At 41.4% G+C, this 18,351-nt stretch overlaps 1 long non-coding RNA gene across 1 annotated transcript in view; it reads right to left on the bottom strand.

Annotated features, from left to right (window-relative positions):
* LOC144819722 (uncharacterized) overlaps nucleotides 1–18,351 on the bottom strand; it is a 228,749-nt gene that overhangs the window by 170,701 nt on the left and 39,697 nt on the right. Inside the window, exon 2 of the long non-coding RNA XR_013607534.1 lies at nucleotides 5,830–5,966. This is a non-coding gene — a long non-coding RNA (uncharacterized LOC144819722). The remainder of the gene's footprint in view (nucleotides 1–5,829; nucleotides 5,967–18,351) is intronic.

Genomic DNA, 18,351 nt, shown 5'->3' with positions numbered 1-18,351 from the left:
GCTGTAATTAAATGCCTAGGAGGCTCAACAGTAAAACTGGCTTATAAGGCAATAACGTTTCTGTCTATGGCAGCAGAGGAACTTTAAAAGAGGCACTGCCAGTTAAAACTAACTGGGGATACAAGGTGATAAATTGCAATTAAGAATTTGAAGTCCATTTATTACTGCCCCATATACTTCACTGTGGCAAAATATTAGGAAATTAACAACAGTAGTAGTCTCCAGCCTAGATAAAGTATGAATTATTTTTTTTTCTATTGCAGACTATTAGTTTACAGCACCAAGCACTTTATCCTGGAATCACTCGATTCGATCTACGTCACTAATCTTCCTTTAGATCACGAACCCGCTTCTATCCTTTTTAACTTGTTTTATTGTAAATTTTAATGAGACTTATGTTAATTAATGCATGGATATAATCGTCCTTGTACATTGTGTATATTGGTGGATGTGCCACCCTTTTATGATTTAAACTAAATCAAATAAAAGTAATATATCTATCTCACTCAAAAACAACCAAAAGCTCAGACTGCCTGGTTTCCACCAACTAAATAGAAAAACAGCAACATTGAAAAAGCATTGATAAATTGATATCAGTTTGTGCTTGGGATCCAGATTTATTTTTCACACAACAACATTTTACTCCACTTTAGGAAAAGCACAGTATGAATGACTTGGTTAATTTTCAGTGTTTAATTTAGCTTAGTCAACAAAGATCTGTTCCAATGATTTCACTATTCCGTTAGGTAAATTACAATAGTTTTTCTCGTGAACCCTCTTACCATCATTTTTACCTCCTCTCCTATTTTTCTGTGTAAAACACTCTGGCTAGACTATGACTATGAGTAAGGAGAGGTGAATTGGAGAGAGAATAGAGGTAGAGCTACAGGTGAGGTGGAGTGATACATGAGATAGGAATAAACCTATACTAAAGAAAGAAAGGTGCGTTGGCCAAAAAGATAACAACAGAGCAGTAGAAAGAGGTGGAGGTGGGTAAAGAAGGCATGGCACAGGCCACCAGCCGGGCCCGTCAGGTCCAGTTGCTAATGGTCAGTAAGTCTCTCCAGGAAAATTCCTTTTAGTTTGATGTAGATATGCGTCTGCATGTATACAATATTTCTTTACCACAAACCTAACTAAAATGCTGCAGAGAGCTTGTTCTATAAATGTATCCACACAGGAGGTCAGCCAACTGACCCTTGTAGTCTCTCTCTTAATACTGGGAACCAGAAGGAGGAGGAGAAGGTCCATGCCTTCAGGTCTCTACATAGATCACAGCCAGAAGGACCAGGTCTCTTCTTTTCTACCACAGGTCCATGAAGTGTTCTCATGAGCTGTGGGTGAGGTGTCACTTTTACAGGATTACTTAGTCCATGAGTTGGAGTGACTCCTGGACCCTTCGTACCCAATAGGCAGAGCCCAAAATTCCAGTGGCCAAACCTCCACATCCTGCCTGACTTATTGCAAACTATCACATAGTGAATTATACTTAGAGAAATCTGACATGACAGAGTCCTTCTGCCCCTAGATGAGATAAGTGGCCCAGCCAGGGGTGTGTATATGGAAAGAAGTATCCCTTCCAATTGATCAATTTCAAACTTGATCTGTAATCAACTACAATTCCTACTGCAATTGTGCCCTGGCATCAAAATGGCCTCTCCTCCATAGGTCTTAGTTTAGAAACATCTATGATGGTCAACCTTCATTAGTCGGATTTGTATTGCGCATGGCTGCCCCAGCGACGGGGCATCCCAGCGCCACCAAAGACCAAAGACATGAACCAGCAGAGAAAATGCAGAGTTAAACAGGGAGAACGGGGAAAAGCCAGGTCTTTATGGCTTTAAGAAAAGCCAGGTGATTCTGGATTGCTCTTATGGAGGCAGGGCGCGAATTCCAGAATTTTGCCGCCAGACTGCGAAACAAACGACCACCAGCTCTGGCTTTCAAGACTCTTGTGCATTTTTAAAACTTTTTCGCAAATTACCCTGAAGGTTTACTTCATGGTAATTTTCCCCTTCCTAATTGCGAATTCGCAATTTAAAAAAAATCATGCATAGCATTTAAGAAATCGCAAAATTTGCGATTTCTTAAATGCTATAGCAATTTAAGAAATCGCAAAAAATTGCGATTTCTTAAATTGCGAAAAATGGAAAAAAAATGATGCATCCCAAAAATGGTTTTTGCATTTGCAAACGGCCGATTTTTGCGATTCACACCGTTTGCGAATGCAAAAACCAATGATGCATGTGCCCCTTAGTTGTTTCAACACTGAAAAAAATACAATAGTGTAATAGCTTTATTCGAACACCCTTAAAGCGGTTAAACATATTACTTGAGGATTATTAACAATCAAACTTTGCATTCATTTTAAGGATTTATTTCACTAAGTGTTCAGTAAGTGTTGTAACTGAATCTCATCCTGTGAAATGGTCAGCCTGTTTTAAGTAGACACAACCTAACATCTGCAAAATGTAATGCTTGTTTTATATTCTCAAAATATTTAAGTATTGCCAGATTGAAACATTTTTCAGCATCAGAGCACTTGAGACTAACAATATGGATTTGATTTAGCAAAATAAGCATTTCTTTTCGTGCATTGGCAAGCAATTACCATTAACAGTCTCAAGAGTGAGCTTTAATGCAATGTAGTGTTGTTCCCTTTTCAAATATTACCATGGCATTTATTTAATTGTGGGCACTGGTTACAAGAGAACATGGTATTTGTAATAATGCACTAGACTAAATTGATAGACGTGGCTGGGGTGATTTCGAATGAAAGAATTAGTATATGAAACATTACTAACAGTTTTTCTCTAACAAGTCCCAGTACACAATCATGAAAGTCTCTGTAAAATCGTTTGAAGACACAACAAATGTACATAGGAAAATACGCCTATCTTTTCCCGTTCGGACTAACGCAAATGCAATTTAATTTGTTTGATCATTTGTTTTTGTGCTGACAATTTTGGAGATTGCTGGGATGTCATAATGCTTGTCTTCATTTTGAATGTGTTTACACACAAAATATAAAATTCCATCTTGTAATGTTTTGCACTGTGCTATTAACATGAATTTACATGCAAATACATTTGTTTTCTGAACTGCCAATTTAGTGAATATAAGAATGATATGCTTTTCATCATGTTTTCATTTCTCTGTTGCCATGTTTGTGGTGTTTGTTTTACATCTTTCTGAATCACATGTTTAATGAGACCTGCGGATTATCTGAATTGCATATAAATTTTCTATGAAGACTGGCAAAGTGTTTCAAAGCAGGAGAAATAGCGTATTCCTGTTATCCCTGCATCTCTCCACACACAGGACCTCAATTACAATATTTTGAAGCATGGCAGCGCAGCAAGTCTTCCTGCTGAGCTTCCATGTGTCAAAATAAAATGGCTGGAATGCACCGGATCTACAAGATATGGCTCATGGCTGTTCTCCTCGCCTGTGCCTGTATACAAACAGAAGCCATGCTTCATTTCGCAAGGGTGCCTGTGCTGAGCAGATGATTGTTTTTGTTCTGGTAAATGACACCTTCCTGCTCAAAAACAATCATCAAAGGCATTTTCCTCTTTCTGTGCGTGCTGCAGGATGTACTAAAGTCTGATTTATCTAGCCAAGCAACGCCACCTTGCATGGCCCTGAGTGACTTGTCGGAACCACTTATTTTTGCACCCTTAACAATTCAACAAAAAAAAATATACAATCTCAAAATGCAGTAAATGCTATATATTTGGAATCTTTTGTGGTGATTTGTCAAACGGGTGGAAAGTTATAAGGGAGCTAATATTTGAGGATTTTACTATCTTTTGGAATACTAGTTGTAAGTTACATGGGGCATTCAGATTTAATGTGATTTCTTTCTTTTTATCTATTGTATTTGTTATTTATTTGTTTATTGATTTTCATGTGGCACCCCTTCCCTGGGCTTATTTTGCCCCGGGGACCCCATCCCAAGTGGCAAGGCCTTTTCTCAATGGAGAAGGGAGGCTGTATGGACCTCTTCCCTGGGTCAATTTCGGCCTGAGAACCCTTTAAATTTTTTTTATTAAAGAGGGGTGTTGAGAGGGTCCCCCTCCCAGGCCCCATCCTCTAGTTTTCTACAGTTGGGGACCGTGGGGGAAGCCTCAATACCCCTCGGTCCCTGCCGGCTCCCCACCTCCTGTAGGAGCTGGTATTTCTTTGACACAGAGGTAGCTGCTAACATGCAGCTCCCTCACTGTCAAAGCACTTATGCTCACTTTCAGCATGTGAGAGTATCAGTACAGTGAATGTCAGTAGTATATGGGTGAGTAACTGGGCATGTGGAAAGCACATTAGGTGAGTGTTGGGGTATGTGAGTGACTGTATGGGTGATGATGAATGTGAGAGTGGCTGTATGGGTGAGTGTGATTGTGTCAGTGACTGTTTAGGTGAATGAGTATGTGTTAGTATCTGTATGAGTAAGTGAGTGTGTATGTAACTGTATGGGTGAGTAAGTGGCTGTGTGATTGCCTGTATGGCTAAGTGAGTAGGTGTGTGAGTGGCTCTATGTGTGACTGACACAGTGTGGGAGTGGCTGTATGGGTATATGAATAGATATGTAAGTGGCTGTATTAGTGATTTAGTGGGTGTATCATTGTCAATATGGGCGAGTGAGATGATGTTTGTCATATTCTATGGATCAGTGAATGGCTGTGTAAGTACTGGCATGGGTGTGTAAATGGGCTTTGATTATGGTAGTATGGAAGTTGAAGAGCGTGTATGAAAGGTTACATGGGGTGTGAGTGCCTATATCAGAGAAACTGTGAATGATGTCATCAGTGATGTCATCAGTAATATCATTAGTGATGTCATCAGTGATGTCACTGACCATGTCATGAGTGATGCAATATGTGAGGTTGTAAGCTGTACATTGCGGGGCATAAGTTATAGTTTGCTCACTAACTTTAACAGCAGAATTTCTTTTGTTTTGTTCAAGGAAAACCAGAGCCTAACTATAACGTCTCTGTAACCTTTGTTTTTTTCCGTGAATTTCTAAGGCTTTTTAAATGCTAATTCCTAACTATACAGTCCATGCAACCTTTGGTTTTGTCAGTGAATTTCTCTGTTTTTTTTAAGTTGTCGTCATGTTTGCAGAGTGGTGGAGAAAGGGGGGTTTGCCTCTGAGAAGCTCTCAAGCATCTTGCTATATAGTACTTACAGGAGGTACCAGGAGGGCTACTTGACCCTCAAGATTCTGAAGGAGTAAAATCGAATTCATCCACTAAACAGCAGTGCACCAGGAGGCGCACTTGTAGAGAGATGCAGGAAGGGGCAGAGGGCTCCGAAGTCCTATTGGCAATCCCACTGTGTAGGACGTATTGGAGATATCAGGAGGGGTAGCTAGCCCCCATTTCTGGTGTATACCACCAAACAAAAAGCTTGCATTAAGTCCAAACACTCATCCACACTTGATACAGTTGGCATAGGAGTTAGCATGCTGGTCTACAAAGTTTACTGAATTTGTGACCTACTGTTAGTAGAGTATGTTACAATATTGGTCACCATAGCTGCAGAGCAATAGGAGCATGGGGCAAGGGTAACAAAAAGACAACAATATCAAGGTGAAGAGATAGTGGTAGTGAAAGAAGTAGGGAAAGAGATGCATTGGGACAAAAAATGAAGGCATGAATCTAAAATCTTGACAAAGGGAAACTGTTTTGCCCTGTTTTTTTTTAAAGAGCTTGTGTTCCTGCTTGTATCTACGGATCTACTTCAAAGTTACAGTATCTGTGGATCTGCACAAAAGTCCTACCTAATTCGGCTTTGCTTAAAGGAGAGAAAGAAAGGGTTAATAATCCTTACCATTCAGAAGACCAGTAATATTTTAAAAATATGAAAGTCATGTTCCTATTTGTTCAAAGAGTGTGCAACTTTGAAAGTAAAGTCGAAAAGGTTGCTTGCATTTTGTGAAGTTTGTTCACGCAGAAATCAAATTCATACTGAGGAAAGAGAAAGAGAGATGAACAATCATATTTAACAGATATGTGAATTGAGCTGTAGAGCAAAACATATTAGGAGGAAAATATAAAGTGGTTAAAATTGAGAAAGATGTTTAGAAAAACTAATAGACTACAAAAAAGAGAGTTTATGAAGCAAATAAAAAAGCATTGCAATTACATTGGAATTAAAATATGCAAACATTAGCAAAATGCAGAGAATCAGCTATCTAATCAATGGCACAAGCTAAGAAACACCTAGAGAGGTATGTACTGGAAAACTGGAAACTAGCAACTTATCAATCCAGACAAGTTGGCCTTTAGGTAAATCAGCCAGTAAGGGCTATATTGAACCCCTTCCATAAAGATTTACAGATTTATAAAGTAACTAACTGAGGCAGCCTTGTACCAATATGCTTACTTATATATACAACAACATCCTCATCAGCACTGTGATAGGCAGTCATGCGCCTCGTAGGAAACTGGCAGTAAGAAGTCTTCCATGCAGACAAGTAAACCTTGAAAGATGTTTCAGGACTGCGTCAGAAGACTTATATGTGCAGGTGCCCTGGTAGACTCAGTTCAAAATGTATTTATTTTATTATTTGCACTTAGAACGCGCTGCAGCTACCCAAAAAGGGTTTCCTGGCGCGATTATACGGAGTTGCGTAAAGAGAGTCAAGCAAAAATGAGTGTCTAGGTGTTAAATAACCAAGTTTTTAAAGCTTTACGGAATTTGATGTGATCTACCTCGTTTCGTAATGAGAAAGGTAAAGAGTTCCACAACGAGGGCCCTAGGTAGGAAAAAGATCTTCCACCCATCCGAGAATGCTTGATTTTAGGACAAACTTCTTTAGCGAGGAGGAGCGGAGAAGACGAGATGGGAAATACGGGCAGACAAGCGATTGAAGATATTTTGAAGCACTACCAACTTTGATTTTATGCATGAAACAGAGTGCTTTGAATTTGACTCGGTTTTCAACCTTGAGCCAATGAAGATCCCGGAGAGGTTGGGAAGTGGAGGCGGTCATAAGGATCTTACATAACAGTCTGGCCGCTGAATTTTGTATCACCTGCAATTTACATGTAGTGGCTTTATTTGAACCCAGATAAACCACATTTCCATAGTCAATCCTAGAGAATATCAAGGCATTGACTACGGTTTTCTTAGTAGAATCAGGCAACATCAGGCAGATCTTTTTTAGCCATTTGAGGATGGCAAAATCAGAACATATTGCTAAGTGCCCAAGTTCTGTTCTACTATATATGTATGTCACTCCTGACATAGGCTGTATGTAGGATATAAGACTGCGAGCTATCAGTTTAAAAGATAAAAAGCACTTCCTAAGTTTCATTCGGTTATATATGCACATTACCAGACCTATATCTTCAGTCATAGATCCAATCCCCAAGCTTTACTGCTATTGACATACATATTTATAAAAGGAAAGAATTACTAAAACACCTACTCATACACTGACAAAAACTGTTGAACATGCACTCTCACACACATACAGTTCTTAAGTATTCAGTCATATGGGAGTTAGTTGAACACATAGTTAAACAAACCAGTACTAAGTTCAAGTTCGAATATTTGTATAGCGCACTACTCACCCAGAGGGTCTTAAGGCGCTGGGGGGGGGGGGGTACTTTACTTATCGAATATACAAGTTTTAAGTTGCTTTCTGAAGGAGAGGTGGTTCTGTACAAGGCGGAGGTGGGTGGGGAGAGAATTCCAGGTTTTGGCCGCTAAGTAGGAGAAGGTTCTTCCCCCCATGGTGGATCTATGGATGCGCGGAATTGCGGCGAGGGCTTGATTGGATGAACGTAGTTGGCGGGTGGGGGTGTAGAAGGACAGTCGCGTGTTGAGGCATTCGGGTCCTAGGTCGTAGAGGGCTTTGTGTGTGTGGGTGAGGAGACGGAACGTTATTCTCTTGTTGACGGGGAGCCAGTGGAGGTCTTTCAGGTGACCGGAAATGTGAGCTTGACGGGGGATGTCCAGTATGAGTCTGGCTGAGGTGTTTAAGAAACACAGCCAGGAACGGATCCATAAAGCTGGTTATATACAGATTAACAGATCTATATGGTGACTAAGAAACATAGATAAGTACCAACATACTTACTTACATATCCAATGATACATCCTCATAGGCACTGACACACTGAGTTGGGTATAAATTGAGTGAATGCCACAAATTACTCATCTAACCATGCAACTAGGCCTTTAAACATGTCTCAGGCCTGCCTGCTCCAGTGGATCATGTATATACACTTGTAATAGTAGGCTGAGTTCAGAATCAAGATGTTCCTCAAGTTTGATTCCGCTAAATGCACAGTGGGAGACCCATATCTTCACTTGCAAATGCAGCCCCCTATCTATACTGGAACTTGCAGACACTCATATAAAAGATTAGGGCCAAAAATACACCTATGCACACACTGTTAGAGACTCTCAAACATGCACTCAGCCACACACACACACAGCTCTTATATATCCACTAATTTGGGAGGCAGTTGCACACACAGTTAAATACACTAGAAGTAAATACACTGTCAGCATGAGATCTATGAAACCCCTTCCATACACATTTGCAGATTCATGGAGTAACTAACTAAGGGGAGAGCCATAATTTACCTGGGTCACGAGGAGAGAGATTGCCCAGCACCATCCACGAGCCGCATAATCCACTGGTCGAGCGCAGGAGCGCTGCAAGTTACCGCCACCAACCGCGCCGCCGCCCCGGGACTACGTATCCCGGCAGCCTTTGCGGCGGCGCGCTGCCCTGATGCCACTTGAGCGCCAGGAGGGGCCATAAAGATGCCGAGCCCTCGGTGGAGCGGGGGAGAGCCATAATTTACCTCGGTCACGAGGAGAGAGATTGCCCAGCACCATCCACGAGCCGCATAATCCACTGGTCGAGCGCAGGAGCGCTGCAAGTTACCGCCACCAACCGCGCCGCCGCCCCGGGACTACGTATCCCGGCAGCCTTTGTGGCGGCGTGCTGCCCTGACGCCACTTGAGCACCAGGAGGGGCCATAAAGACGCCGAGCCCCCAGCGTCGCGGGAGCGCCCGGGGCTAAGCCCGGGCAAAGGGCCCTCAGAGGTCCTAGGAGGACGGGACGGGCCACCCCTCTTTCGATCTGGTTCAGCGCCCTATCGCATATGACGAAAGGTATTTATTCATTCACTCTTGATTCCTCGTCCTTTGTTTAGCGTCATACCCCCTATTACCTGATATCTACGACAAAGAGCCAAGGTACTCGTACTAATTTGCCACATATGTACTTAAAAATTTAAGGAGATCACACCACATTATGACGAAAGTGAAAAAAACTCCCATTGCTACTAGATCCTCTACAAGGAATAAAGTGGCCCCCACCACACCCCTTCCTACTTTTACTGCAATAGACAAAATGCTGCAAAAAACTATAGGCGTTGTGGCAGACGCAATTCAAAATACAGAGAGACGCCTCTCACTAACCCCCAACCTATGTTTTCCTGACCTATCATTACACACCACTGCTGCTATTACTACTCTTGATATTACAATAAACTCACAGGACTCGCTTCTAATGGAATCCTTTACAGGACTGCCAAGTACTCAACCTAGAGAAACATCGACTGCAGATACAAGCATACCAATAATTTGCAATAGCGGGGAAGGTAGCCAACCACTGATCTGCAGCCCACAGGTACAACTGAGGATTTCTTCGTCCCCTAAAACCACGTTTACAAACTTATTGTGTGCGGAACATCTGGGGGGTTTACCATCAATGAATTTCGCAGAGGGCGAAAAAGGAAAAGATAGTTTGCCAACTAAATCAAAAAGTCGATATAGGAAAAAATTAAAACCAAGCAGAAGATTACGTTCCCGACCAATCTGCAAATATAAGTTGTCAGCAAAGGATATTTGGTCTACCTTTAGATTAACAAAACAGACAAATAAGACACTCACTCACCAGAGTACATCACCGTCTAGCTTGATGGAACTCCAGCAGCCAGTTAATACACTCGGCAATACAGATCGGTCGAGTCAGACTGATCTCTCAACTGCAAGTGGCGATAATACACTTCTGTTACAACTAGAACAGTTAATAAGGTCTCTCTTGTTACCCATACGAGAAAGATTAATTAAACTGGAAGAATTTATTGAGAAATCTGAGGTTACACAAAATAAGAACATAGCCCTAGTCCTAGAGACACTCAGATCACTATCAACAAAAGAGAAATCAGTCAAAAGTTTATCAAAATCGACTAATAATAAAAGTGTTCATCCTAAAAATTCGCCCCATAATGACAACAAGAAACAGCCCTCACCCCCTCCTTTCATAGATTTAGCCTCAATTGCCTCTAACGATAACTTAAATGTATCAAACATTGTATCCGCAGTAGTCTTAGACCCAATTGCTGATCCCGAGCCCCTCCTAGTCGAAATCGACAAGAGTGAATGGGCGGCAGAGGGCCTAAGCACGGAAAAACATGTTGTCCAGCATGGACCCCCAAGGCATATAGCTTTACAAAACATGCCTACAAATGATCTCCTAGAAAAAACCAATCCGAAACCCGCAAAAAAACCAATTTACATTAACCTCTCCCCTGAGTCTCATCCATTTACAATAGTTATGATAGGCGTCCCAAAGTTGAGCGAGGGGAAAACAGAAACACATGGGGAATTAAAAAACAAGGTGAGCCATTGGCTAACCACATATAGACCGCTTCCTTCACATCTTGACGGTCGCATAGCCCATGTTAGGAGGGCAGATTGGGTGGGATATAGATTTAAGTCCACCGAAGGAGATTGTATCATTGTTACATTTAAAAGCCCTCGTGTGGCAAGTTACATCACTCGATGGAGAGATAGTTCTATAAACAGTCTGATCCGCACAATGAATCTCGGATATTTCTATCCCTCACATGGCCGTGGGTCAAATATTAGGTACCTATATCCCCCAGGGGATCAGAGAGGGCTTTATCCCCAAAATAATCAACACCAAAACTGGGACATCATAGGCAATTATAATGATTACAACACAGGGAGGGAAGGTATATATCAGGTACCCCAACAGGAATACCCCCTTTCTTCATACACGAATAATCAGTACAATGTCCCAATCTCAAATAGATTTAATGCTTTCTATGAGCAGTGTGACCTGGAGGGGGTTGATTGACTATTTGAACCACAAACCCCCTCTGCATACAAAGACAATGCCAACCATGTGATAACATCTGACAAAAGTGATGGTACAAAGGTCCAAATGACTTTAAAATCATAGAAAGTCTTTCACTGTTCGAGCAGATGGGCCCAGAAACAAATATTCTATCAGTGAGCCTACCTCCACAAATTAGAACAGAATTATTCGTAGACCACCCAGAGGCTCCTATTTGTGATCCAACTAATACAGAATATAAGTATAACCCCACTGAATATCATGTAGCCAAACGATTAGAGTCTATCCACTTGAAAGTTGCCAATCCTGTTATCATGGCCATTGAGTCTGAAGTAGATATCAGCTTCCCCTGTAATACAAGTCTGGTTTCCTGGAATACGGCAGGCTTGGCTGAGAAAGTCTGTGACTCCACCTGGTTGTCTTTCGTTAAACAACACGCAGTGATATGCCTGCAAGAAACATGGCTGGTAGAAAGCAAAACAGTACACATCGAGGGATACCAACGTTTTTTTACCCCTGCTGAACCCTCTAGTAGTGGAAGAGCAAGAGGGGGTCTGGCAATATACATAGGTTTGGCTCTTACCCACAACAAAAACATTCGATATACAGGAAATAGGAACATTCAAGTTCTCGATCTGAAAAGGGGTAAACATACTTTGACTCTGATCAATTTTTATAACGCAGTAAATCAGTCTGGAGAATGTAATCTATTAAAGCTGAGTGACTTCCTTACAGATAACGAAAGGTCCCTGTCGACTAAACTGTTGATTGCTGGTGATTTTAACACCCACCCCTGTGGGAACCCGGGAGAGACGCCCATGGGACACCTAGGGTGCAACAGATTAAATGGTTTTCACTTTGACCACTCCAGGCGTGGAACTCTGCTTAACAATTTGATGGATAGAAACAACTTATTTTCAGCCATGTCTGTGACGGCGGAGCACATTCTCTTTCAAGTTCCCACATATAAAGGCAATATAAATGGCTCGTATATAGACCACATTCTGATATCTATGGACCTTGCTAATTTTGCCTCGGACTTTCGCATTCAATTAAATGCCCATAGTGATCATAACCCGATTTCCATCGTCTTGGGTGGTGGCATTCTTGATTTAAGAAAACGCAGCGAAGGGCGGGGAACTACAACGTGTATTAATGGAAAACGTCGACTAAAATGGTCACTGGTGGACTGTGATAATTTTTACAACTCGATAACCAATCTTTGCAGTTCTGACCTCTTAATTTGTTTGTTTCCTACATCATCTCCAGGCCAAACTTTGTCTGCCTTTGAGGGGATTACAGACAAGGTGGGGTCTTTGTTGATGATACCAGCAAATGGGCAAGCTGGAAAGAACCCAAAGTGGTTCGACCATTCTTGCACTAAAGCAAATAGAGATCTCAAGACGGCGTTAAAAGCCAGACCCAGAGACCTGGCATGCATTAAGGCTATGCGAGGATTATACAAAAAAGCCATTGCTCTACGGAAAAAAGAGATAAAGGTAAAAACCTGGGAGTCCCTCTTGGATCCCAATACCTTGGGCAATAGCGCAAGGTTCTGGGAAATCATCAATAAACCTCTGTTTGACGGGCCAAGCAATATGGCCCTTGGCACAAATATCCCAGAAGAAGATTGGGTCACTCATTTTAGCATCATTTTTAAAAGTGATAAGCCGCAGTGTATAATTCTATTACTCCTATGGAGAACTCTTTACAATTTTCAATAAATGAGGTAGAAAAAGGTATTCAAGGCCTAACCTGTAATAAGGCTCCCGGCCCTGATGGCCTCCCCCCAGATCTCTTTAAATCACGTCCAACACTATGGGCTCCAGTCCTTACCGCAGTAATTAACGCTGCAGCAGTTTCTGGTTGTCCCAAATCGTGGGGAACTTCTACCATAGTTCCCGTGTTTAAAAAAGGAGACCGCAATAGTCCACTTTGCTACAGGCCTATACCCTTAATTAATTCTGTAGCTAAAGTAGTTGGGGGTGTAATTTTAAACAGATTAACAGCTTGGGCAGATGAAAACAACGTAATATCCCCAATTCAATATGGATTCAGGCCAGGTCATTCTACAATTACCCAGTGTCTGAACCTATACATGATTCTGGGGAAATACACCATGGCTAGGAATGGTACAATTCACATGGCATTCATGGATCTATCGTCGGCTTTCGACTGTGTGGACCGAGGTAGACTATGGGATGCCCTGGCGAAAATGGGTATGGAACAAAACCTAATTAATCTTTATGCAGACTTGCACTCTGACACAAGAGCAAATGTCAGATATACACAAGACTTAAAAGTGACCAGGAACTTTGGAATACACCGGGGCGTTCGCCAAGGGTGTATCCTAGCCCCATTCTGGTTTAATCTGTATATTAACGATCTTGAGGAGTGTCTTTTGAGTACGGGAGTTGATTATCCCTATGTTGGGCGGAAAGGACTGCCGGTACTGCTTTATGCGGACGATGCAGTCCTGATATCCAGGACCGCAACAGGCCTACAAATTTTGTTAAAAGCGTTTCATGACTTTATGAAGTCGCGGGATCTGAGTATTAACAACTCAAAATCCTATGTCATGAAGGTAGGCCTGGGGAGTAAAAAGCCAAACTCCTTTTACATCAATGGAGAGAAAATCCCCGCTGCCAAGACATTCTCTTATCTGGGCGTCCTTTTTGACCATCAACTGAATTGGGGACCCGCATTACAGAGGAAAACGGGTGAGGTAATTAGGGCCAATGCAGCAATACATGATTTCGCTAGAAAAATGGGAAATAGCCCAGTGGCTGCATTGCTCCAACTTTACCTAGCAAAAAGTGTATCTATTGCATGCTATGGAAGTGAGCTATGGGGGTTCACTTCCCTTAGAGGGCTAGAGGTTGCAGAAAATAGCTTTTTAAAACAGGTCCTGAGGGTACCAAGGGGCACAGGTAATTTTTCTGTCCATGAAGAATTGGGTATGCCCTATTTGAGCGACAGAATAGCCGTAAATCCCATACTCTGTTGGCTGAATTGTTGGACAAATACTGAAATACCCCTTACCCAACAAATTCTGAAAGAAGAACTAACATGGGAAAAAGAACTAACATGGGAAAATGGTCTTAAGGTTCCCTGGCTCAGATATATCAGCAAATGTTTATCTGATCTAGGACGCCCAGACCTTTTTGCATCCCCAGAGCAAACCACTAAATCTGATGTCGTTTATGTGAAGAAGACCTTCATAGCCTCTAGGTTTTTAGCCCATGAGGAGACTGAATTAAAAAAAGACAGTGTCCGGAAACATATGCTATTAAAAACTAGTTTACAAATTGAACCGTACCTGTCATGGCCCATGTCGGGTTATGATCGCTTTCTGCTTACGAGGTTTCGCCTCGATCTATTTCATCTTCTACTGGCCACACCAAGGGGGGGCCATCGAGGCCAAGTGTTGCCACCTTGCAGCTGCGACGAAAAGTCTCCGCAAGATTTGGCACACTTCTTATTTACCTGCCCCTTTTATTTTATACCAAGGAAGCTATACTTAAAACCAATCCTCAAACAATTGAATTTTGTACAAATCCGCCCAGCACTTTATTACCTTCAATTACTAAGCTATGAATGCACTTTATTTGTATGTAGTTTTTTAAAACTTGCAATTAAATTTAGGGCAAGTATGGAGGGATAAATGTGCTGAGAGATATATTTTTATTACCTACTGGCGGTCGCCAGTAGGTATATATAGTTAGGATTTTTTCCCTATGGGATTTTTGAAAATTCTATGTCTAATAACTTTGGCGTTTGTGGACGGAATTGGCTGAAATTTTCAGGAAAATGGCACATTTTGTTTCTGAGCAGCCCTTGAAAATTTGGGGGGGGGTTCGTCAAGGGGGGGCCGAGAAAAAAGGGGGGTCCCAAAACATGTTTTTAACATTGAGTTTTCCATAGGGCGGTTGGCCTCACTTTTAGCCCGAAGGGCTGAATGGATTTGCACGAAACTTGGCAAAATTGTAGGGACTGGTAGCCCGATGTGCCTTTTGTAGGTCTCAATATATGTGCTTCAGTGGATTTTGAGAAATTAACGTTCAAAAAAAGATATATATCTGTAACAGCGGACCGGGCAGCGCTCCAGTTCGCGTACTTTTCGCGCAACGGAGCTTTGTGAAGCGAAGCTGATTGGTTCTCCGGCGTCTGTAAACATTCCAAACAGTCCGTAGCGGCCGCCATCTTGTCTCTCGGTAGGATCGAGAGATAAGAGGAGGCCAAAGCGAAGGGGCAAATGACCATAAGGGGGCATAGTAGATTCTCGCTGACCCCCTAGGTTTGATGTGGAGGTTTTAAAAGGGCCCCGCGGGGCAAAAAAAATAAAAATAATAATAATCGAACGGCTGAATGGATTTGCACGAAACTTGGCAAAATTGTAGGGACTGGTAGCCCGATGTGCCTTTGCTAGGTCTCAATATATGTGCTCCAGTGGATTTTGAGAAATTAACGTTCAAAAAAAGATATATATCTGTAACAGCGCTCCGCTTCGCGTACTTTTCGCGTTACGGAGCTTTGCGAAGCTGATTGGTTCTTCGGCGTCTGTAAACATTCCAAACAGTCCGTAGCGGCCGCCATCTTGTCTCTCGGTAGGATCGAGAGACAAGAGGAGGCTAAAGCGAAGGGGCAAATGACCATAAGGGGGCATAGTAGATCCTCCCTGACCCCCTAGGTTTGATGTGGAGGCTTTAAAAGGGTCTCGCAGGGCAAAAAAAAAATATATCGTTTTTTTAGTTTTTTTGCGTGGAGTGCGCCCGGTTCGCGAACCGGGAAGCGTTCTGGGGAGCGTACTTTCTTGAGAATTAGTGAAAAAAGTTAGAGTAAAATAATAATTGTGAGTGATCAGATGTAGGGTAGCTCTGAGAAGAGCTTTTGGGTTTATGGTACATTTAGGTACTGATGGAGCGAGATAGAAAACAAAATTTTGTTTAAACTCGCAAAGTCACATTTCCATAACATGAATAAAATTATTAATGATTTGTGATATGTCGTACTAATACAACTTAGATTAAACTTTACACGTGGGGGGACTAACATTTGTGCTCATAAACGTGCATATTTGTTGCATCTTTTTGTTCGTGCAAAATAATAAAATAATTTATTGTTTTCGTTTTTGTCATTACTAACTGCTGCAAACTTAAACGAAGCATGTGCTTGTTTTGCTTTTCCTTGTCTGTGTGATGTCATTTCTACTATTCTAGGTGCTTATGGGTCTCATAGAAAAACGGAGACTGGTAAATATAAACGCTGCTTTATTTGTTTGCAATGGCTAGGTAACATTTTGATTAATCGGGTGGGTTAATTAATTAGTAAACCATGGGGTGGATACAGAATCTACATTATTTCTTACATTAATACTTTTCTTGTGTTTGTTTTATACTAGAAATCATAAGTTGCCTGCTTTTGGGCCTAATTATTTGAGCCGCAGAAAAAGAGCTGATCTATAATTCTGCAGAAAGTCACGAGACGCCCATTCTGAATTAAAACGTTTATTGAAGCTGCATTCACAAAGCAAAAACTGATGAGCTGACATCATTCTGTCGGACATGGCCAAGGTCGAAAGTGAACTTTTTGTCAGTCCTTAACTTGGCATCCGCGGAAGTTGTACTGAAAAGCTATGGAAGCTGCGAGGATGAATTAATACAAAGTTGCAATCGCAGGAAGCTTCTGGCTTCACGTGGAAGAGACAATGGTCTTTGTAAGACATGATTTTGTGGAACTTTTTAAGAATCGGGTGACATGTCACTTGTCACTCTCAACCAATGGGACGTCGTAGATTTCTGAAAACTTTCCTTTGCTAGTTTAGTTAGCGTAGAAAGGTATAAAAAGTCATGCCCTTAGGGTTGGGCTGGCTGCTGCTTTCTGACTTTCCGATGAGGGTGATGTGCTGCTGGACTTTGCGTGGAGCACGTAAGAATCCTCAAAGAACTTTACTTTAATTTCTGTCTATTTAGCTCAGTTAGGGAAATAGGTTTTAGAAATGCTAAACTTTATATAATTTCTTTAAATTTGATTCAATTGCTTAAATTGTATTTTTCTCATATTTCTTACCATCATGCTTGCTTTATTGCAAATAAATTTCAATTATAAAACTTTCAACTTATATACCATAATTTAGAAAATAAAATCTTACTTTTGACAAACAAGCTGGTCTTGGTTATTCAGAAGTGTAGGTTACCATTAGCTAGATCACGTCGCCTATGGTGGTCGTTTAAATGGTTGGGTTTTATTCTAATGACTATTTTCTTTCTGTGAATATATAAATATGTATATAGTGTGTAGATAATGTGTATATAGATTTATTCTGACCACCTGATTCAGTAGGCCCAAAATATATCAGGTTTATAAATGGGTCCATATTTAGTTTAGAATTTTGTTTATAGGTTATGAAGTTGGGTAGCATTGTTTATGATATATTTTCTATAGCCCGCTGGATCAATTCTCTGGTAGCAGAAATTGATGGTTGCTAAGAGGTAACCAAGGTAATATGTTGGTTGCTAAGGATTACGTCATGGTACAGAAATAGGATCGATGTTTTAACACTTGTTAAGTTCGTTTTTCGTGCCTATCTGTAAGCTATACCGGTATAGATTGTGTGGCGAGAAATTAGTCACGCAAGCCATCTGTTCTGTTTGTAGTGATATCGCCGAGTATCACAAGAGGTATCGCCGTGTACCATAGTGTTGTCGCCGAGCAGCACAGTTTTAGGGCTAGGTCTGAATCTTGTATAGTGAGGATTTTCTAAGAAATCAAAACAGCATGAGAATAGGGACAAAGCGCCTTCCATAAAACTCACTGTGATGAGAGTATTAGTTATATCCGAGCTTGAGTGAAGGGTAAATTAACGTCGGTGCATGATTATCTATAAACAGGTTAGAGTCCTGTACGGGTACATGTTTCATATCTATAAACAGGTGAGAGCCCTGTACGGATAACGTCGTTATTTTGCTAACGGTGCATGAATTCTATAAACAGGTGAGAGTCCTGTACGGATTTCATGTGTGTTTGAATTTAGGGAATTTTCCGTGTAAAAGTGCGAGTTTGAATTGTATTTTATGTTCAAGTGGAACTCTTAGAACTTTCACTTCGCGGTGGGTTCAGAGCAAAGCGAGTTCATAATTATACGTGTTAGAAGGGTGGGGTAAGGTTACTCTACTGACAATTGAATATTATCCTTAGTGTGAATAGCGCCGTCTATTCC

This window comes from Lissotriton helveticus, chromosome 2_1 (genome assembly GCF_964261635.1).
Source record: "Lissotriton helveticus chromosome 2_1, aLisHel1.1, whole genome shotgun sequence".
In the NCBI taxonomy this organism is placed as follows: domain Eukaryota; kingdom Metazoa; phylum Chordata; class Amphibia; order Caudata; family Salamandridae; genus Lissotriton; species Lissotriton helveticus.
This window is presented reverse-complemented; position numbering and strand designations above follow the sequence as displayed.